Source organism: Vulpes lagopus, chromosome 8 (genome assembly GCF_018345385.1).
Source record: "Vulpes lagopus strain Blue_001 chromosome 8, ASM1834538v1, whole genome shotgun sequence".
NCBI classification, from domain to species: Eukaryota; Metazoa; Chordata; class Mammalia; order Carnivora; family Canidae; genus Vulpes; species Vulpes lagopus.
In genome coordinates, this window is record NC_054831.1 from 74717904 (window position 1) to 74736077 (window position 18174).

Consider the following 18174-nt stretch of genomic DNA (forward strand, 5'->3'; position numbering starts at 1 on the left):
AAGTATACATAAGTAATGAATTCATTGATCTCATTGATCCCAATCCTTTTTTTTTTTTTTTTTTTTTTTTTAGCAACACAGAGATAAGAACTTGCTTATGGGCTAAGGCAGGAGAGGAGCCAGTAGGAAGAAAGCAGACAAAAACTAGGAGATTTTCAATACTGGCAGATTGTAGGGCCCCAAGGTGGCTGCAATAATACCTCCCCCCTCCCGTATGTCCTTCTGCAGTGTGACCTTGCTGCTCCTTCATCAGGAGGTAGAGTTTATTTCTCCACTCATATCAGGGTGGGCCCTGTGCCTGCTTTGACTAATACAGTAGACAGAACACCGTGTCCTTTTTGGGCACAACCTTTAAACTGTTTTAGTAGTTTCAACTTCTGCCATTTGGAATATGTGCTCTTGGCATGCTCTCTCTCAGAACCCAGTGTTGGGCTGTAAGTAGCCCAAACCACATGGAGGGGCCATGTGTAGGTGCTTCAGTCACACTCCAGAACTCCCAGCCAACAGTCTGCATCAACTGCCAGCCACCCAAATGTGCCATCTTGGATATCTTGCTCGGTCAAGACCTCAGATGACTGTGGCTCCAGACAACATCTGACTTCAATTGAATGAGAGAGAAACGCCCAGCTGAGCCCAATCAACCCACAGACCCATGACACATAATAATAAATAGTTTTAAATCCACTAATTGGTGGGGGTAGAATGTCAACTAGATGCAGATAACTGGAACAGGTACCATGACACTGATGGAGAAATTTCACTTTCACAGAAGGAAAGCAGAAAAGGGACAAGAATAAACAGGATTATAGAATACTCACAGATTGAATGGTTGAGAAATGAGAGGTGAGAATTTAGAAGCAATGGTATTTGGTAAGAAAGAGAGAAAGATGGAGTATCAGGTTTAAGAAAGGGATCGATATTTGGACTATCATATATGTGCAACTGGGGACAGTCCAGCAAAAGTTTACTGACACGTTTGAAGACAAGGCTGATGTTGTAAACGATCATTCTGAAGAACAAATCTGCCTGGGGCTGGGATTTTCTCCATCTGTGTTTGGCTGTGTGGGTTAGGAGAAGAGAAATCATATGACTCGATTGATCTTGGATTACAATTTTAAAGGGCAGGTGAGGAAGGAAGGGAGAACAGTGCAGCTGTGGGTTCTGGTAGGTATTAGTTGAAGCAATGGACCATGGCTCTTAGCCTGTGTATGGAAAGGAAATGAAACTGGGAGAGACCTGATTTTGCACGTGGAAGAAAAGAAGATGCAGAAAGTGGACGCATAAAAGGTTACCTATGTGAAGGCAAGAAATGAGAAAGCTGGAGAGAGAAGTTTTGATCCAAAATAGAATATTACTGAATTCTTTGATGTATTTGCATTTTTTATGACCTCGTTAGTACTTAAGAGTTTTACCTATAAAATATTTAAAGGCTAAAAGATTAAAAAATCCAAACAGTGAATATTTCCACCTGTCATGAATTTGCAAACAACCCTGGATAGGAAGACAATTCACAATGAAGGGTCGGACGGTGGCTTTATCTGCCAATATCCAGTGGTGCCCTGGAGTTGGCTCATACCCAAGACTTGTGAGAGCTGACTGTGTGCAGCTTTCCATATTTGTGCTCAGTGACATCACGGTGGTAGGTTGAAATTGGCCGTGGTAGAATATTTACATTACAGAAATTTGCAGACACTACAATTCAGGGCTTTTCTCTGCCAGAGGGTGGGTTGTTAAACATTTATCAGCACACCACTACTCATTCCCTGCATATACCCTGTTTACCACAAGAAAGAGGTTTTAATTTTGCACATTTCTTACAAATGCACATCACCTAACTTATGCCTTCTTCTTCAAAGGATGTGAGTGGAGGATTATCTCAACACAAATGTTGAATTCAAGATAAGTAATTTATTACATGTGAAGACACACTTCTCCCTCTTTCCTATGCCAGAACATTCCAAGACAGAAGGAAAAAGTCAACAGAACAAGCTGAAGTAAGCAAAGTTCAGCCATGTGAAGATGTAGGTCCTCTAACAGCTATGGAATTGAAAAAAGGATTAACTCTGAAAAGATTATTTTAAGGGGGGGGGGGAACTGGCATACTTTGTTCTCTCTTCTCAGTAAGCTTGTGGCAAAAAGGAATTGAAGTCAGGATAAGCCTTCTCCTTGGTCTGTGCAAATACACCCGCCCATGCTACTTGAAAGTCACGGGACCAGAAATACACCCCAAAATAACTGTGTTCCTTCCACATTTAGTTTGCAAACACTATAACACTGGCACTGAAAAGAATGCTAATAAACCAACCACTCAAATTTTTAAGCTCTCCAATGTGCCCCATAATGTAGCTGGTGTATTAGAATCTATAGTAAAACAGGCTCATTTTTTCACTTCATCTTTTTGGGGGGCTGTGGGTTTTTTTTTTAGTTCAGTTTTCAAATGCTGTCTACATTTTCCTTTTCTCCTCATTTTGCTTTAGGATAGTAACAAAAATTAATGAATTAGCACAATAAAAAGGAAAGGTTACTGGGAATATGAAAACATAATCCTGAGAGGATCCTCAGCCTAATAAATCTGAAGGAAGACGCAAAAATATTATCTGTTGGCAAAGCAAATCTGGGAATTTTGAGCTGCCCCTTAGTATACTAAACTATATTAATATTTTTTCCATTCATGCAATAAAAACTTATTGAGAATGACTTAGATGTGAATATAAGGGTAATAAAGCTCTTTGTGATTCACTCTCAGAATTGCAATACAGACTTGAAAGGTTTCATTAAAATTAGAAGCATTTTAGCTTCTGTTTCTATTAAATGGGAACGCATTAATGTATTTTATTTGGGGGGAGGATTAGAAGAGATGAATATGTAATAACCGGTGTTGAAATGCAGGGTGATAGTTTTGAGACGGAAGAAAAGCACTAAGAAAACCTCCACACCACTTGAACTCTGTTTTCTGACATCCTTTATCCAGGTGGCTTCAACGATAATCTCATTAGGCATTTGCAGGTGTTACGTTAGTCCCTGGAAGACTTCCTTACATATTTCCCCTTCAATACAGTAAGAAAAAGACCATGTTTCCTACTGAGAACATATGAAGAGTGAGGCACAGGGTGCATTCTGTGTAATGGTGATTCTGTTTCGTGAATGAAAATTATCTAACAGGGAAAAATAATTTTCCTCATTTTTCCTTCCAAGGGCACTTATTAAAATGGATTTTTTAAATGAATATGCAATGATACAGCAAATTAAACTTGCTATATCAAAACAACAACACACTATGAGGTTTTGAAAATATCCAAGGTTCTTTTATTACAGAAGGAGAAACTACTATATTGTGGATATTTCCATTACCGTGCTTTAAGATGATGGAAGACGAGAAGATTTGGAGACGAGAAGGGGCTTTAATACTTCAACAACCTTTTCCTGAGGGAAAAATGGCAATGTAAAGGCCTGTGGACATGGAGATTAAAGCTAGTCCGTGATGGACTGAAAGTCTGTTTCCTCCCCAAATCCTTATGTTGAGGTTCCAACCTCAATGTGATGCTATTTGGAGGTGGAGCCTTGGAGAAGTGATCAGGGTTAGAGGAGGTCACGAGGATGGGGTCCTCGTGATAGGATTAGTGCTCTTATGGGAAGGAACAGTACAGAGCTAGCTCACTCTCCTTCTGTCCACCATGTGAGGTGCAGTGAGAAGAGGCGATCTGCAAAATCAGAAGGGAGCACCTTCCCAGGAACTGACACCTTGATCCAGGACTTCCCAGCCTCCAGGATGGTGAGAAAACAATTATCTATAGTTTATACCATCCAGTCTATATTTTGTTATGGCAGCCTGAGCTAATTAATACATAGTCTCTGCCTTCAACAGGCCCAATCTAGAGGGGGAAGGTATACACACGATTTCAATAAGAATTGTGGCAGGAGTATGCATGAGGTGCTAGTAATGCAAGGCACTACTGAAGATTTACCCACTTGGCTGAGATCTGATATACGAGGAGGTGAAGAAACTGTGCTTATGTATGTTCAAGTGATTTTCTCAGGGTCAAAAATGGTGGTAGAGCCAGAGTACCATCCAAGATATCGTGTGTGTATATGTGCGTGTGTGTGTTTATATAAATAAATACATTTTTCACCCACTCAATTTTAATTAAGCCCTCACCTTGTGTTAACTATTACCATAAACATTGATATGTATATCTAATTGTGTCCTCAAAACGACCCTGGCTCCCTTTGACAGATGAGAAAACTGAGGTTTAGAAATTTACTAACTTGCCCCAAGCCACATAGCTAGTACGATTGACTGGAGCTGGGCTTTGAACCCAGGTACTGGAATATCAACGTTTTAAGGAAGGTAAGAAATATAAAATTACTTGGAGGAAATTAAAAGGTAAACAAGTGCTGATCAGTAGTTCCCTAGCATCCGCTTACACACTATTAACACATATGAAAATACATAAGTATAATTTTTTCATCAGTAAAATTTGGGTAATATCTTCCTCAGAGGGTCAACATGAGGATGAATGCTATTCTAGAGAGAACATTTCTGTCTTAGTCCACATGGCCCAGCTGGGAGGAGGGATGACAGTCCTCCCTGCTCATTCATAGTCTTTTTTGCACCATTGCAAAACCTCTGCAACTTGGAGGCTCACAGCATCTGGCTGCACTAGCTTCTCACCACAACTGATGCCATCCTTCCTAAGTTCCCTCAATTTAAGTTGCCATCATTTGAAGTATCTCTAAAATCCATGCAGGTGACACATCTAACACTCTGGCTCTCAGATCTTGTCTGATCACTTCCTTTGCTGCCCCTCTGCCAACACAGCAGCACGCCCTTGACTTTGCCATCACATCTGCAATCATAAGTTCATGCAACTCATTCCCTGTCACAGCCTCCTCTCCTTCCAACCTCTTGCTTACATGGCCCCACTGAGATGGCCCTTCAAGTGGATGGAGAACTACTTCCCAACACACAGATGCATTTGCTTTCAGCATCTTTACTTCCTAGTTTACTCAGTTCAGACTCCATGGTCCCTCCACCAGCACCATTCTCTTTGTCCTTCCCTCTCATCCATACAGCCTAAAGGGAACATTTCCTCCTTACTAGAGTCCTTGCCTAGAGATATTAAAATGGAATATCGTGTTCTATCACAACTCGTACTAGCAGCTGAAGCTGAACACAAATTCTGAGTGACTCCGAACACCAGACTTTACTGGACCTACTAGAAATCTCTTTCCTAAGAAGTAATGAAACTTTAAAAAATTAACCCTGTACAGACCTTTGGGCTTATCCCATACTACCTACAGTGCTAGGTTTTAATCTTTAATTAGCATGATCACTATGAACCATCCCACTCCCAATACTTAATGACGTCTGATTTTTTTCTTCCAGCTAACTATTCAGAATATTCCCTCACTGGTGTAGGTTTTCTCATTTGGACTATTAATAAAATTGGCTTTGCATCCTTTTAAAGCTCTGTTGTGATTTGTTTTGTTCTTTGTCAATGGAAAATCCCAACTCTAGATGAGTCTCCTTCTTTGGGTCTTGATCTGAACAGCTGAAAACTGATTAAGAAAATGAACAGGGACTCACTTATTGTTATCATTATAATACATATATAGCACATCAACTGGGTGGTTTCAATAGGTGGCTCTACTGAAATGGTTGTCTCAAACTCTTTGGGTAACTTTCCAGCTGCATAATTACCAGGTCAATGGTCTACACTTAACCCTTTCCAATTTAAGCACATAAAAACTTGACATTGTTGCCGGTCACTACTACTTAAAATTTTACATTTCTTTGGCTGCCATGTTTCTTTCCTCATTTCTTCTGAACTTTCCTTTTATTATTATTTTTTTATACTTACCCCTTTAAACTAGAACTCTAAGGTCTAACCCTTACTTTTTTTCTGTAATGATGTCTCTCTCTTGATGGATCTCTACTTTTTTGAAAGCAATTCTCACAACTTCCAACTCTAGATGTCCACACAAGAACATTCCTTTAATTTCTAGACCTAACTTATCTGTCTGTTAAACAAACCCTTGAAGCCATTCCCAGAAAGAAAGAAAGAAAAGAGTGAGCCATGGGGTGCCTGGGTGGCTCAGTTAAGCATCTGCCTTCGGCTCAGGTCATGATCTTGGGGTCCTGGGATCAGGTTCCACTTCGGGCTCCCTGCCCAACAAGGAACCTGTCTCTCCTCTGTATTCCCCTCCTCTGCTCATGCTCTCTCTTGCTTTCTCACTCTCTCCAATAAATGAATAAAATTTTGAAAGGAAGAAAAAAGGAAAGGAAAAGAAAAGTGAGCCATGATTACCTGTGAAGGGAAGGGAATGAGAAGGTGAGTGAACTGGACAAAAAGGCAAATGGTGGGAGAGGATCATGTAGGGCTGCATGGGTCACTGCAAGGCCTTTGCTTTTTGCCTGAAAAATTCTGAGAGTAACTTTGGCTTTGAAAGAATAATTTTGCTTCCAAGGGTAAAAGCATGGAGTGTAGTTAGGAGGTAATAGCAATAATCCAGGCAAAATGTAAAGGGGAACTTATATCTGAAATTCATATGGGATTTTGTTTTCAAAATTCTTATGACTTATAACATTTTTGCATCTAAAATAAAGTATCACTTCATCAAGATAAGAAGCTTTTGCACAGCAAAGGATACAGTCAACAAAACTAAAAGACAACCTACAGAATGGGAGAAGATATTTGCAAATGACATATCAGATAAAGGGCTAGTTTCCAAAATCTATAAAGAACTCATTAAACTCAACACCAAAGAAACAAACAATCCAATCATGAAATGGGCAAAAGACATGAACAGAAATCTCACAGAGGAAGACATAGACATGGCCAACACGCACATGAGAAAATGCTCTGCATCACTTGCCATCAGGGAAATACAAAGCAAAACCACAATGAGATACCACCTCACACCAGTGAGAATGGGGAACATTAACCAGGCAGGAAACAAATGTTGGAGAGGATTCGGAGAAAAGGGAACCCTCTTACACTGTTGGTGGGAATGTGAACTGGTGCAGCCACTCTGGAAAACTGTGTGGAGGTTCCTCAAAGAGTTAAAAATAGACCTGCCCTATGACCCAGCAATTGCACTGTTGGGGATTTACCCCAAAGATTCAGATGCAATGAAACGCCGGGACACCTGCACCCCGATGTTTCTAGCAGCAATGTCTACAATAACCAAACTGTGGAAGGAGCCTCGGTGTCCATCGAAAGATGAATGGATAAAGAAGATGTGGTTTATGTATACAATGGAATATTCCTCAGCCATTAGAAACGACAAATACCCACCATTTGCTTCAACGTGGATGGAACTGGAGGGTATTATGCTGAGTGAAGTAAGTCAATTGGAGAAGGACAAACAGTGTATGTTCTCATTCATTTGGGGAATATAAATAATAGTGAAAGAGAATATAAGGGAAGGGAGAAGAAATGTGTGGGAAATATCAGAAAGGGAGACAGAACATAAAGACTCCTAACTCTGGGAAATGAACTAGGGGTGGTGGAAGGGGAGGAGGGCGGGGGGTGGGGGTGAATGGGTGATGGGCACTGAGGGGGACACTTGATGGGATGAGCACTGGGTGTTATTCTGTATGTTGGTAAATTGAACACCAATAAAAAATTAATTTATTAAAAAAATTTAAAAAAATAAAGTACCATCTTGTCTCCACAAATTACTATGAATATCAATTTAATTTAAATTTATTCTAATTCTCAGTCCTAAATTAGAATGTTTCACCTTGATACACCCTAACTTCTGCCTTGGTAGGTAATCTGTCCTGGATCTGGTTCAGCGCTTGGACATTAGGCCAACCCAGAGTCCAGAGCCCTTACAGGTTCTTTCAGCTGTAATTAATGGACATTTTTAGCTTTGGGAATCAGGCGTATATCTTCCTTTATTTACTGCCCACTGTTGAAGTGCTTATAAATCTGCAGAATTTTTTTTAAGATTATTTATTTATTTTTAAAAGATTTTATTTATTTATTCATGAGACACAGAGAGACAGAGGCAGAGACACACAGGCAGAGACACACAGGCAGAAGGAGAAGCAGGCTCCATGCAGGGAGCCCAATATGGGACTCGATCCCAGGATTTCAGGGTCACGCCCTGCGCTGAAGGCAGGTGCTAAACCGCTGAGCCACCAGGGATCCCCCTATCATTATTTATTTTTAAGTAACTTCTACACCCATCCTGTGGCTCAAACTAGTGACCCCATGATCGAGCTGCATGCTCTTCTGGCTGAGCCAGCTGGGCTCCCCTACAGAGGGATTTCTTTTTAGTTTTCTTCTCTGTCCATTTTTACTTCCACATAGAAAATGAGGTTATATGAGTCAACCCTTTGTTGAGAATTTACAGCATTTCCCTTTATGTTCATGTTTTCATCAATCAAAAGGGTAAAACAATTCTTCTCTCAATAGTTTTCTCAGAACTTACCTGAAAAATTTTTAATACAGCACTATTTACTTGAACAGTAACTCTATCTACGGCTTAGCAACCTGCAGCTTTTAACAAATTAACTTTAGAATAAGATAATTCTTTAGAATTTGTTTTCCAAAAAAGGTTGCTTCCTTTACACAGACTATAACACTTCTAACAGAGTCAGAATAAGAATTCTGAATGTAAACTATTTCCAAGTGATCATGAATATTTTAAATTACAATACATTGTCTCCACAGGAAATATTTGAAAGTATTAAAGCAACCACTCTATGCTTTGCATGGAGTGTCAAATTTGAAGCATGTCTGCAAACTACTGAATATTCCTCCCATTGAAAGGTAGGGTCCATGCGCCCTCCTCTTGAATCTAGGCTGACTTTAATGATTTTCTTGGAGCCAAAAGAATACAATGGAAATGATGCCAAGTGAGCTCTGAAGCTGCACCAGAAAAGGCTGAGACGTTTCTGCCTTGTCCTCATAAGATGCTTGTTCTGGGGTAAGGCAGCCAGGTGCTACATAAGAAGTCTGAAATTGTCACACTGGAAGCTGTCACACTGAAAAGTCCACATATTAGCATCCTGATTGACAGTCCAATTAACAACCTACATCCAGATCCGGGCAGATGAGTGAGCCAAAGTGGACGCATATGCCCCAGTTGAACCTTCAGATCATGTTGCAGCCCTGCCAACACAAGAGACCCTAAGTGAAAGCTACACAGTCACATCTTTCTTGAATTCCTGACCCACAAAATCATGAGCAAAACAAAATGACTGTTTTAAGCTAAGTTCAGTGATAATTTATTCACAGCTGGTAACCAGAACACATGGATATTACAATGATTACATGCTTAAATGTCTTCTATTCATCTGGTCTAACTTACAGCCTCGCAAACTATATTTAATATTTCCGAGATCATCCCGCCACAGATCAAGTCATGTGTTAATATGAGGAGCTAGCTTTGTTTTCATTAAAATGTCCCAAGAACCTTGACTGTAAGCATTTTGGAGAGCTGAACACCAGGAGAATTTTAAAAAATAGGTTCACTCTGCCAATTCCTTTTATTAGACCTGTTGTGTTTTAAAGATTATTTCTAATTATATAATGATTAGGGAGTCAAGAGCCTTTGCCTACCTTTGAACATATTAATTATCTTCTGTCTTAGTTTCACAAACTCAAGGATATAATTTTTATCTGCCTTGATCGTGTCTTCTAGGAGAATTGGAATTTTTAAGAGATAAACTTTGAACACTTTCCACTTTAAAAGAAAACATTTAAAAAAAATAAAAGAAAACATTTTACTAATTTCTAAAGTAGGAATTTCCAATTCTTGCAAGATATTAGGGATTTACAAGTAACAAGGGGGATTGGGAAAGCACAGCATTGCTGACTGGTTGGTCAAGTGGCTGGAGGCCAACTCTTTTGATGGACTTTCCTACCACACCTTTCAAAGCTGAGAAACATTCTGAGGATCCTCCACTTTTACAGGACCATGCAAATATATTTTTCTTTTATAAAAATGTATCAAAATTTATCAACTGAATTAAAATTGAGTTTTGCCATAGAATAAAAGGAATAAGGGGCACCTGGGTGGTTCAGTAAGTTGAGCATCCAACTCTTGATTTTGGCTCAGGTCATGATCTCAGGGCCCCTGAGTCAGCCCCATATGGGCTGCCTGCTGGGTATGGAGCCTGCTTAGGATTCTCTTTCCTTTTCTTTTTCTGCCCCTCTCCCAGCTTATATGCTCTTTTTTTCTCTCACTCTTTCTCTAAATAAATAAAATCTTTTAAAAAAAAGAAGCACAAGGAATAAAATTTACTTTATCTCATACTTTCGATAACTTGTCATTCCTTTCCTACGTGTCATACAATTGCCATCATCTCTGGTCAGAGATAGAAGTTATTTGAGCTGATTAGGACAAACATTCTCAAAGTGTGGCCAGAACACCTGTAGGTCTCAAAAAATATTTTTAGGAGGTCTTTGAAGTCAAATTATTTTCCAAATAATGTTAAGACTCTATTTTCTATTTTTGATCTTATTCATTCTGAGTGCACTGTGGCATTTTCTAGAGCCTGCATGGTGTGTGATATTGCAACAGACTGAATGCAGAACTATACATGAAAACCCAGTTGTATTATGTAAGACACTAAACAGGCCCACAAAAATGTAAAATAATGTGACTTATCACCAATTTTGGTAAGACTATTTTATAAAATTGTTAACAAATTATGAATACATTTTCTTAAAAACCATAAACATGTAACAAATTTACTAGTAAATGGATTAATATTTTTAAATTTTCTCAGTTTAAATTTCTAAGGTTAAATATTGATAGATGTAACACATATAAAAGAATACCCTTTGAGAATCAATTTTTTTTTTAAATGTAAAGAAGGTCTGAGACCAAAACATTTGAGAACTCCTGGGTCGGAAATTTATCTGAGGAAATAAACATCATTTAGCTGATAATAACTAGTAACATCTATACTTCTAGGTAAATCAAAACCTTAAGCTTTTAAATCTGTGTTATGCTTTAACACTAAAAAATTGTAGTAAGAATGAGAAACATCATTGTGTCATATGTGGGCTAATTGATATGGACCATATAATTGATAGACCACAACTGTAGGCCAGATGGCTTTTAGGAACTTTGAACCAAAGATCCCAGCTAGCATAAAAAGATGTATGTGTGTGTGTGTGTGTGTGTGTCCATGTGTGATTATTTGTTTGGACTTTTTTTTTTTTTAAGTGTGATTATTTGATAGGATGGCAGAAAACCAGCAAAAAATGTTCTGTGTGAAATACTATTAAATGAAGGATTAGGTTATCTTCTTTCTAAATCTCTCTCCTCTTCTCTTTTCAGACTAGATAAGAGAGTCAGGCTGTTGTGACTATTCATCATTTCCTTGTTTGCTTAGCAAAGTAGGTAATATGAAAAATCGTCAGATCCTCCTGTTCCAAAGTGTTAATATTCACTTCATTTAACCTTTTGCCTCTTAACCAATAAAATGAAAATACCAAATCGCTTTTGATTAAGAAATCCTGAAATTATATTCTAATCAAGGTAATAAAAATTAATGACCCTGACCAACCTGAGCCTTCAACCAAGCCTCGATCTGATTATTTAGTTTTTAAGGAAATGTGCAATTTTTGTATATGACTTGCTTTCAGACCTTTAAAATCATGTTATTTGGGTGCCTGGATGGCTCAGTAGTTGAGTATCTGCCTTTAGCTCAGGTCGTGATCCCAGGGTCCTGGGATTGAGTTCTGCATCAGGCTCCCCACAGGAAGCCTGCTTTTCCCTCTGCCTGTGTCTCTGCCTCTCTGTGTTTCTCATGAATAAGTACAATCTTTAAAAAAAAAAGTAAAAAAAATCACATTTTTCTTTAAAATCAAGTGAAAAGTGACTAAGCGTGGTTTGAAAAAAAAAAAAAAAAAAGAGGGGGAAAAGTTCCACATAATCTACATAAGACTTCTTGAGAAAGTCCAGTTCTTATGGTACCTACACATGATAGTCTGAAAGTCAGTTCTTCAAAGAAAAAGATTTACTTATTATTTGTTAGTTATTAATTACCTTGTGGGAATATAAAAATTATACAAACGATAAAGAGACCACTTGTCCTAACTTAATATCAAATTATACCTGTATGCATAGTGCCTTATCAACAGCTGTGAGATAAACCTAAATTGTTTTATAAACTTTTTAGCTTTATCCGTCTTTTGAGTTTAAAAGGAATATATAGATAGATCAATATAGATACAGATACAGATATATCCTAGAGAGGTAGAGAAAGAGAGGAAAGGGGGCAGATGGAGATGGAGAGAGCGAGAATCTCTTCCTTAGGCAGGCTCCATACTGGTCCATCTCACAAACCTGAGATCACAACCTGAGATGAAATCAAGAGTCAGACGCTCAATGGTTTGAGCCACCAGGTACCCCAGGATAATATTATTTAACTGTCCTACTGTAAAATAAAGACTCTATACCCTATGAGCTTTTATGAAAATGCACCTATCTGTACTTTTAAAATTCATTAAACAACTATTTATTGATCAAGCACTATGTGCTTTGCTGGAAATAAGGCACTGGAAAAGAACAAACATCATGGAGCTTATATTCAAATGGGGTAAATTAATATTAAATATAATTTTGATTACTTATAAATGTGAGGCAGAAAAATAAAACAAGAATATAGAGAGTGATAGGATGTGGAATGGGATATATTTAGATAGGATGGTCATAAAGGTTTCTCTGATGGAGTGACTAAGTAGATTACAAATGGCCCCATATTCTATTTCAATGTGCCCAACTTTTTGAAATGTGACTTTGCTGTTTCTCTCATCAAAAGATTACAGTTTATGTCTCCAGTGTATGAAATTGGCCCAGGTCATGTGACTTGCTATGCCAACTGGACATAAGAAAATGGGACATAAGCAGAGATTTTTTTTTTTTTTTTTTTTTATAAGCAGAGTTTTTAAAAGTAGTCAGATGATGGGATTTTCTCTCCCTTGCAACGCTTTCTGCCATATAAATAAGCCAGCACCAGACTACTGAATGATGACATCCCTGCTTGGTATCTGTGAAATTAGTGAATTTCGGTGTTTATAGTTTTCAACACATTTTTAAATATATCAGTTAAGGTCAGTTAAAATTGGTTCATGGCTCAATGGAGCTCTGTCCATTTTTTTCCAGCATTTATTCTGAGTTTCTAACTTCAGATAATTTCTATTGCTATGTCCTTAAGTTCAGTGATACTTTCTTTTGTACTTTCTAATATGCTTTTAAGCCCATTTAGTGACTTTTAAAATTTTTAGAAACTATTTACTAATTCCAGAAATTCTTTGCTGCTTTAGATTATTCAATTTCTTTGTTGCATTTATATTTTCCTTTAAATCCTTCAGCATATTTACAACCACTATTTTAAAATACTTTCCTGCTAATTTTATCATCAAAGTCATTCTTGGGTCTTTTTCTATTGACTTATTTTTTTTTCTATGCATTACATATTTCTGCCTCTTTGTACAACAGTTTTTGATGGGATGTTGGACATTTTATTAAATATTTATTCATGAGAGACACACACACACACAGAGAGAGAGAGGGGGTGGGGTAAAGACACAGGCAGAGGGAGAAGCAGGCTCCATGCAGGGAGCCTGACATGGGACTCGATCCTGGGTCTCCAGGATCACACCCTGGGCTGAACATGGTGCTAAACCACTGAGCCACCCAGGCTTCCCAGGATGTTGGACGTTTTAATTATACCACTGTCTTCCTTTAAAGTATGTTTTGGTAGGCAGTTAGGTTCTTGTGGGGTAACTTCATCCTTCTGAGACTTTTTGTTGTTGTTGTTGTTGTTTTAGATTTAATAGGGTGAGTCTACAGTATTCTTTACTACAGGGCTAATTTAGTCCTACCACTAATAAGTAATATTTTTGGGTCTTTTCTGAATAATTTGGGTGTTCAACAAGGTCTCTCCCTCTATCTGATTAGAATTCAAACATCCCCACCCCTTTGAATACTTGATAAAGTTTGTAATTTACAAGATGTTTGGTACTTCTTTACCCAAACTTGTGGAGATTCACCCAATCCATGAGAATCTTATAATTCAGCCAAAGACTTGAGGTGATCTTGTGGATTTCTAAAGTATTTCTCTCTATAAAGTTTCTTTTCTGGTTCTTTTCCCTAAAAATTCCATCTGCCCAAACCTTTCTGACCTCAAATCTTAGTCTGCTCAATTCACTGAGATTGCTGTTCCCTCCTTGGCTTCACCCTTCCTGTACTGAACTTCTGAAAAAGGCTCTGGGCAGAAATCTGGGGTGATCATGGGGCTTACCTCACTTCTTGTTTCCCTTCTCTAAGGGATTCAAATCCTGTGGTACCTGCTGCCCAATAGCCAAACAAATTTGACTTATATATTTTATTCAATGTTCTGTTTATGAATAGAAAGCAAGTCCAATACTAATTTCCCCATCTAGGATGGAGGTGGAAGTTCAGAAGACTATCCGTTTGTATAGGAAAGTCACAGCAAAGTTATAGGCCAATGGGAATGATTCAATTAAGAAGAAAAATCTGGTGATGTTTGAGAGAAGTATTTCAGAAGCAATTTCTTTAAGAAACTGAGGATGGATGTAAACCAGTGCATGAGTGGAAGGGTTGACTTTAATAAGGAAAATAGAATGTTATTTTTTTTAGAGACTTTATTTATTTATTTGACACAGAGATAGAGAGGGCCAGAGAGTACAAGTGGGGGGAATGGCAGAAGGAGGAGAAGCATGCTCCCCACTGAGTTGGTAGCCCAATATGGCGTTCAATCTCAGAACCCTGGGATCATGACCTAAGCTGAAGACGTGTAACTGACTGAGCCACCCAGGTGCTCCGAGAATTTTATTAACTCTGAGTTAAAGTAAGATGCTAACAAAGTCAGAATAATAAAGTAAAACTTGGTATGTAATATAGAGATACTATATCCATTATTTTTTGATCAAATAGTTTGAATGAATAGAATAGCAAATATAATGAATCATTTGTTCTTTATCTTTGGCCAAAACAGTTATTTTTTCTTCCCAAACTACAAGCCTTTAAATATTTAGTCTCTCTGTTTCACTATGCAACTATTTTCTTTTGAGGATTTCTTTATCTAGAAGGATCAAATAAAAGATATAAAAAAAATACTGTGTGTGCATGAATTGTTGCAGATAAATTCTGGGTTTGGGTGCTGGTCAATTGGTGGTTTTTAAAAAACTAGCTCTCTACTGTTGTCTAGTTAGGAAAACCAATATAACTTTGCATTGAGATTAATAAGCACATAATAGAGTTAGTGTTAGGATTAAAACAACATATAATCAAGGTGCCAAACATAGTTGTCCCTGAATATTAATTTCTATCTTTTCTCCTCCTTAGGTAGCAGAAGTTCTGGCTCATAGAGTTCTGTCTTCCATTTAGAAATTTTAAGTTCAAAAAAAAAAAAAAAGAAATTTTAAGTTCTCTGGAAAGATTAACTAGGAAGACAATATTAGATGCCATCCACCAAATAGGTCTACTGAATTTAGTTTTTTTTCCATCTAAATTCCCTTACTAGTATTATTCATAGATCCATCTCCTCCAAACTGAGATCTCCTTACTATCTTTCCTTACTTTTATCTCTTTTTTTCACTGGTGGATCTTCAGGTCCTAGAAGCATACCCAGCACACAGTAGGAAGTCAGTAAATATTAAGTTGGAATTAATCCTGAATAGTAGTGCCTGTTAACACCTCCAAGGACCTTCGTATTCCATGGAACGAATTTTGGAAACTGCTGTTCAGTTAACCAACCTGATTTTTTTTTTTTCTGTGCTGAGACCTTCTGTAGCACAATGAATGGGAAGCTTTCTTTCTTTGTGTATGTCAGAAAGAGGCTACATCCTAAGTCTGGTAGCTGAACCTTCTAAAGTCACAATCTGTGTAGGATTTATGTGCCAGGGATATTGAAAGGATTAAATCTTTCTATGCTCTGCTAGTCTTTGGTGACAGGGCACTATATTTCCTGTTATCAGAGCCCCTGTCCTTGGCTCTCACCCTGGTGCCAATGGATTTAGAAGAGCAGGCTGTGCATTGCTGTGGTGTGTACATGTGTCAGCTGCATGAAGTCCATCCTAGGTGACAGCAGTGTCACTTTGGTATCACATCCCCTTTTACACCTGATCACACTTGCAGATGGAATGCCAAAAGCACCCCTGAGTTACAAGGCTGGAGGAAGTGATTGGGAGAATAGATGCCAAATGGACATCTTGACACGCAGAGGGGGCCTGAAGACCCTCAGGGTGAGTGCTGTGACGAGATATAAAGCTTGTGCATCATGCACAGATTCTCGCTGCGACTGGAATGCAAGGCACAAGGTGGTAACAATTCAGGAACCAAGGAGACGTGGGTAGACCTACATTTATGACCCAGAGATGAAGTTTCCTAGCAGGTGAAGGTGGACTTTGATGGACTTCTGTGTCTGCTCGGCCCAGTTGTATCTATTCTCATGGTGTTAGTGATGCGAACTTACTCCTCCATGCTTGGCAGGAGGGCTCTGTCCCTAATTTTCCTCACCTGGAGGAAACTTGTGCCCACTGATGTATGATTAAATCCCTATGTAGCAGAACCCAACATTATCATGAGTGAAAGGGTCTTTATTCTACTTGTCCCCCAAGTGCTCTAGGCCCCTTAAGCAGATCAAGGAAATCAACTAGGAGACTGGGGTGAAGAGAAGAGAGGAGTGGGGACATCAGATTTGCATTCAGATATTTTAATACTTCTATATGAAAGATGAGTTGTGAGAATGGGTTTGGATTGAGAGCTGAAGGTTAGGGGAAGAAAGAATCCTCAGGTTTGTGGTGTAGTGAGGTAGAGAGAAAATAAAGAAAGGGTTTTGGAAAATGTGGTTTAGATATTGGATTCAATTCATTTAAACCTTTTGGAAGAAATGCAGATAAAAATGGGATCATCTTTGCTAATAATTATTTTTGGTTCCTGGACTGTGTTCCTTTGAATGAGTTACTGTGCCAGGAATAAGCCCCATATAGCCTGGGGTTTACTGGATTATGTCAGACCAGAAGCAATTTCTTACCTGTGGCCTTTTTGCTGACTGGTCCCTGTATGCTCCTTTCTGGAGTAAATGGCCATTCAGAAGGAGTTATTTGCAGGTTTGGCACAACACCTTGTGAGTAGTCACAGCACATACATAACTTGACTCCTCATTCTACCTTGCTCCGCAGTTTTTCATAGCCTTGGGCCAACAACATCTAAAATAGGTGCAACTGCCCCTAAATTGTTCCTCTGGCTGAGCTAGCTCCGGACAAAGCTAAAGTAGGTACAGCCTTGTTCTTAACTTCCACATTCTGGAGCCTGTTCTCATGTTGACACAGAGCCCTCCTAATGTTCCCCAAATTTAATAGTAATATTTATGTATTCTTGACTTGGTATTTTGCCAGTGCCAGTAGAATGCTTATTTTAAGTTGATTATTAAATGAGGGTTAATTCTTAATAGAAAAATATTCCCAAATGATAGAATTTTAGAAACTGTACAAAGAAGGAATTTGGGGGTAGAAAGCTTGTCTTCTCATTACTCTTTAAATACAACATTCCTTGGGGATCCCTGGGTGGCTCAGAGGTTTGGCGCCTGCCCTCGGCCCAGGGCATGATGCTGGAGACCCAGGATCGAGTCCCATGTCAGGCTCCCTGCATGGAGCCTGCTTCTCCCTCTGCCTGTGTCTCTGCCTCTATTTCTGTGTCTATCATGAATAGATAAAATCTTGAAAAAAATACAACATTCCTTGACTTTTGTATATGTGTAAGTCTTTTTCTCCCTTTGACATCCTTGCTGAGGCAGACATTCATCATCGCCTGGCCAGCCAGCATTCACTTCTCTGTTCTGATGGCTTCCCGATTTTTTCTAGGGGAGCCACACCTTCTAAATCATGGGAAATTTAGTGCAGTGTTAAATTCTGGTGGCTGGCCCTCACTGAGAAAACCGAGAGGGCCAAATCCTCGCTCTCTATGGGCAGGAGTGAGGCACATGATGTAAGTCTTGTGATGGGAGGCCTTTTCCGCTAGACTCTGGCCCATGAGTAAGCGATGTTATGACCAAAGAACGCTTGGAGTACGTTCTTTCCATGCCTCCCTCCCCAGCCACTTGTTCCTACAGGGACACCATTCTATTTATGTGGTTGTTTTCTAGACCTGGAGAGCTGCTTTGGTTTCCGCTCATTT

General features: G+C 38.8%; 1 protein-coding gene across 2 annotated transcripts in view; it reads right to left on the minus strand.

Moving 5' to 3' along the window:
- CELF2 (CUGBP Elav-like family member 2) overlaps positions 1-18174 on the minus strand; it is a 518459-nt gene that overhangs the window by 453969 nt on the left and 46316 nt on the right. The window lies entirely within an intron of this gene.